This window comes from Physella acuta, unplaced genomic scaffold, assembly GCF_028476545.2.
Source record: "Physella acuta isolate Inbredline_101_S28 unplaced genomic scaffold, ASM2847654v3 ptg001423l, whole genome shotgun sequence".
Taxonomy (NCBI): domain Eukaryota; kingdom Metazoa; phylum Mollusca; class Gastropoda; family Physidae; genus Physella; species Physella acuta.
In genome coordinates this window covers 52,075-58,074 of record NW_026732938.1, presented here as the reverse complement: position 1 = coordinate 58,074, position 6,000 = coordinate 52,075, and positions in this window count along the sequence as shown.

Genomic DNA, 6,000 nt, shown 5'->3' with positions numbered 1-6,000 from the left:
CAATGAATACGGGTTACGGGACGATTAATTGATTAATTTACAATGAACAAGTATGTAATTTTTAAAAAATCTTTTGCTTGTCATAAATTCCCATGTCAAATAGGGCTGGTAAGTAGGTCACCAACCAGTTCTATGGCTCATGCAGGTTTTATTGAGCCGTCGAACTGGTTGGTGACCTACTTACCAGTCCTATTACCAAGTCAGAGAACAGTCACGTGACTGAATCGCACGACCATCGCATGACCAAATCATATGACTAATATGTAGCCAGATTGTGTGACCAGCTCTTTACGAAGCCACGTGCCCAAGTAGAGCAAGGCTCAACACTGTTCGTTAACTTTTTTTTGTGCTGAGAAAATGTCAATAACCATGATCGTATACGCTAGCACCCTAAGGAACAGTCAGGGGCGTTTACCGAAAGGCATTAAGGGACAACCAGGATCGTCTCCCTTCACTCCCTAAGAAATAACCAGAGTTTGATTCACCACCCCTCGCTCAGTGTGTTGTTATCTTTAGACAACTTGTAACTGTAGATAAAGATTTTAAAAAAGACACAAGCACGAAATATTTTTTTATCTAGATTTATTTTATAGGCATGTTTTCCGTCAAATTGTTAGTCTGCACCTATCTTCTTTAAAAGTATCTGACAGAAATAGGAAAATCACCCCTCCGCCCAATCGTAAATTACCTGCAGGCATCCCCCGACATTAACCCGGGGTTATTACTTCACTGTCAATTACCACCCCTTCCATCCCCGTCTAGTTAGGGATAAGTTAGAATTAGGTTTATGTTTATGTTTAGGTTTAGGTTTAGGTTTAGGTTTGAGTTAAGGTTTAGGTTTAGGTTTAGGTTTAGGTTTAGGTTAGGGTTTAGGTTTAGGTTTAGGTTTAGGTTTAGGTTTAGGTTTAGGTTTAGGTTTAGGTTTAGGTTTAGGTTTAGGTTTAGGTTTAGGTTTAGGTTTAGGTTTAGGTTTAGGTTTAGGTTTAGGTTTAGGTTTAGGTTTAGGTTTAGGTTTAGGTGTAGGTGTAGGTGTAGGTGTAGGTGTAGGTGTAGGTGTAGGTGTAGGTGTAGGTGTAGGTGTAGGTGTAGGTGTAGGTGTAGGTGTAGGTGTAGGTGTAGGTGTAGGTGTAGGTGTAGGTGTAGGTGTAGGTGTAGGTGTAGGTGTAGGTGTAGGTGTAGGTGTAGGTGTAGGTGTAGGTGTAGGTGTAGGTGTAGGTGTAGGTGTAGGTGTAGGTGTAGGTGTAGGTGTAGGTGTAGGTGTAGGTGTAGGTGTAGGTGTAGGTGTAGGTGTAGGTGTAGGTGTAGGTGTAGGTGTAGGTGTAGGTGTAGGTGTAGGTGTAGGTGTAGGTTTAGGTTTAGGTTTAGGTATAGGGCTAGGGCTAGGGCTAGGATTAGGGCTAGAGTTAGAGTTAGAGTTAGGGTTATATGTAGTTTTAGAATCTGGGTTTGGATTGACGCTGCGGTTAATTTTAGCTATTTGTATGTATTTTGGGTTTGTGGTTAGGTTAGGGCCACGGTTTTTCAGTGAGAGGGTGGTGTTGTGAGCAGGGGGGGGTGATTACTCAGGGTGTAATGACCTAGGGGTTAATGTACGGGATAGGGGATTGTCCTTGGGGTAATTAACAGGGATTGGGGGGGGGGTTACTACCTAGACCCAAATTTGACACGGTTTTCCCTCTAAACATCAACTTCATTATTCCGCCTGAACGTCAGAGCCTGGATCTCGTCGGACTGAATGGTCTCGTTTCCCAATGAAAAACGGTGCACCTCGTGGTCGTCCTCGTTTGCTGATTTCTGACACAGAAGCGCCACCTGAAGATAAATTTCGTCTGTCATTGAGCTCGCCATTTCGATCATCTCGTTTTTTATCAGAACCTATTCCATCGTAGCCTTTTTCTGGCTTCTCGCCTTCTGCATTAAGAGGTAGGCTTGCTACCAGGCTGAGAGAGACGAGCAGACAGGCTACCACAAGGATGTTCAAACAACTCATGGCTGGGAAGCTCACAAAGCTGAAGAGGGGCTAGGGAGAAGAAGATTATACGTGTCAACGCAACAATGCTAATTAAGAAAGACGAGTTGAAACTATTTAACTTGATATTATGTTTTTGAAAATAAATTGAGAGATTTGATGATGGAAAGGAAAAACGCGAAAACTTTTCTTAATTGCTGAAACGTGCACGTTAAGTTTCGTTCTTTATGGACCCTCCACGACAGGTTTTTCCCCATCGCTACAACTTTCCTACACCAAAAATTGTTTATTTATGCATTTTATAAAACAACTAATTATTATTTGAAAAATGTACCTACGTTATTCATAACAAATTTTCTGTTTGTATAGTATAAAGATTTATTGTCTACGGTCAGTTTTAACGTCCTCTCAAGGAATTCTCGAAGGGACCACCGTTTTTTTTTTTGTTACCCACGGGAATCGATCTACGATCACCAAATGCGGCATGTAATTGTAAGTTATTGTGATATTAACAAACCGATATAAGTATTAACTAATTATTAAGTATTAATTAATATTAAAATAACAACATTGTTGTGTATATAGTACAATCTATCAAAATTAAGTTCCTACCTTATGTTATGGAGACAGAGACGTAAAAAACTCTCTAGGACTTTCTTCTTTGTGTGAGTTTGGCTGTTGTCTGAGTACGAAAGCTGTGATACGGAATTTATGGTACATTTACTTCATAACGTTACAACATCGATTTTTATCTTTGTGTGGCTTAGAAGAACTAAAAACAATGCCGAGGCGCGGTAGGTGTTGTGTTAGTTGGCCATACAAAAAGTGTTGTGTTAGTTGGCCACACAAAAAGTGTTGTATTAGTTGGCCACACAAAAAGTGTTGTGTTAGTTGGCCATACAATAAGTGTTGTGTTAGTTGGCCATACAATAAGTGTTGTGTTAGTTGGCCATACAATAAGTGTTGTGTTAGTTGGCCATACAATAAGTGTTGTGTTAGTTGGCCACACAAAAAGTGTTGTGTTAGTTGGCCATACAATAAGTGTTGTGTTAGTTGGCCACACAAAAAGTGTTGTGTTAGTTGGCCATACAATAAGTATTGTGTTAGTTGGTCACACAAAAAGTGTTGTGTTAGGTGGCCATACAATAAGTATTGTGTTAGTTGGCCACACAAAAAGTGTTGTGTTAGTTGGCCTTACAATAAGTGTTGTGTTAGTTGGCCACACAAAAAGTGTTGTGTTAGTTGGCCATACAATAAGTGTTGTGTTAGTTGGCCATACAATAAGTGTTGTGTTAGTTGGCCATACAATAAGTGTTGTGTTAGTTGGCCATACAATAAGTGTTGTGTTAGTTGGCCATACAATAAGTGTTGTGTTAGTTGGCCATACAAAAAGTGTTGTGTTTTTTGGCCATACAATATATGTTTTATTAGTTGGCCATACAATAAGTTTTGTGTTAGTTGGCCATACAATACGTGTTGTGTTAGTTGGCCATAAAAAAAGTGTTCTATTGTTTGGCCATAGAGCCAGATGCAACGTCAGCCTGAAATGAACAAAAGAAACACGTGATCAACAAAACCTATGTTTAAGCTATTTCTCTATCTGCATCAGTGGGCACCCCCCACCCCATATCCCCCCCCCACGCACCTCATTACCACAACCAGAATGATTGATTGATTTAACCAGCTTTTGTCTACACTCACACAGCAAACATTACATATTAATCAGATTATCTCTTGATTATCCAACTGTAAAATTAGTAAAATATGAAAAGCATCTTTCAGATTTTATAGAAAGGGACCGCTGGATATTGCCGGTTATAGCTGGGCTAGCGGGGTATAGCTTGCTATACATGGCTATAGCTGGGCACAGCTGGATATAGCTGGTTATAGCTGGGCTAGCCGGATATAGCTAGCTCAAGTTGGCTATAGAAGAAATATTTAAAAGAGTCGGTTACCAGCTAGTTATACAGCCAGTAAATCAAGTGTTTTACAAGCTTTTATTTAACTTGCTTTCTCGTCAGTCTGTCGTCAGTCTGTCTGTCTGTCTGTCTGGATCGAAACGCCGGAGCGAAAATTCGGACACTTTTAACTGACAGTTACGGTTCGTAATTGGTACGTGGGTCAAAACATGAAGACAATTCATCGTGACATTCAATTTGACTTAATTGGTCGACTAATAATTTGTTTATGAATTAATTAAAATTTGGACCGAATTAGTAGACAGATCTATCCACACGCGTCATGACGGCCGTGTTGGGCGTGCAGCGAGGGAAGGCTCTACGACAAAAGCCCGTCATCATGTTCAATGGTCGCGCTGGTTTTTAGTCGGGTCAGCAGTCTAATTCTTTACCGCTAGACTACGCCATCCCATAATACTGTGACACGTATAGTAAAACTAATCATATTATTATAGCAAAACTGTTTTTCAAATTGTGTATCATATATTAGTTGCTACACTATATTGTCTTAACATGAGCATAACTCGTTAATACTAAAAAGTATAAAAATAATAAATACATATACAAAATTGCATAAAAAACGTTTTAATAACAAGCTTTTATGTACTAATACACTAAAAAGTATAAAATAAATAAACCGGGAGTGATCTCCCCTAAAATTTCTCGAATATTCTAATATAACACTACGTGGGATGGCAACTCGGAATATAGACATGATTTTTGTTTATTTAAACTTTAAAAAATAGAATAAAATCTAGTAGAAAAAAGAATTGCGCACCAAGCAAGCGCCAAAACAAAATGTGCATAATAGTGCGCAATATTATTAGTACTTTATAAATTTACATGCGTTTTTTTGAGAAATCGGAAATAGCGTAAATTAGTACTTCCAATCAACGGAAATTACTCAAAATTTAATAGAAGGTAGAATATTAGATCTTTTATTTACATGTGAAATTTCATTTATCTATCTGAAATGTTACTTAAGTTATAGGCTTTTGAAAAATTCAAAAAGTAAAAAAGTACCACTTCCGGTTATCGGAAATCGCTCAAAAGTTGATACGGATCTACGATTTTGATACAATACTTATATATGACATTTCGTCAACCTAGCTATAACGGTACTCAAGTTATCGTGTTTACACACAGACACACAGACACACAGACGTACGGACAAGACTGCAAAATTATGTTTTTCCGTATCAGTGAGGTGTAAAACGTCGAGATTTGTAAATATCTCGATTTTTTTGCACGATTACAAGACTTTCTCTATACTTCGTATGTACGAGAAAGTAAAAAGGGAAAAATTGGGATTCATTCAACCCAAAGGAGCTTAGAAAGAACTGTTGTGTTAGTTGGCCATACAATAAGTGTTGTGTTAGTTGGCCATAAAATAAGTGTTGTGTTAGTTGGCCATACAATAAGTGTTGTATTAGTTGGCCATACAATAAGTGTTGTATTACCTGACCATAGCATACAAGTTTTGTTATTTGGCCATAGAACCAGATGACATGTTACATTTAACGCCAACCTGGCAGGGACACCGGAAACACGTGATCAACAAAACCTATGTTTAAGCTATGTCACACTCTGCACCAGTGGGCAACCCCCCCCCCCCCCCGCCTTCGCATTGCGGGGTCTGGCGGTACGGTAGTTCCGTCCGTGCTGTGCACCATACCACTATAACCCAACGGATTGATTTGAAAATGCTTTTGTCTACACTCATTGAGCAAACCTACATATTACTCAAATTATCTCTTGATTATTCATCTGTACAATTTGTAAAATATGAAATGAATCTTCCAGTTGGATGCATACAGTTGGTAACAACTGTATACGGCTAGCTATAGATGTCTTAGGCTGGGCACAGCTGGATAAAGCCGGGTATAGCTAGCTTAAGTTAGCTATCTATCTATATACTACTAAAAGTCAAGTTTGTTTACATGTTTGAATATTTATTTTTTTGTTTGTTTGTTTGTTTGCCTGATTGACTATCTCGAATGGTTGCACTCATCGTGGAAAGCTGTAAAATAGTATGTAGGTAGAGAACAAATTTTGTTTAAAGACAGACTGTTA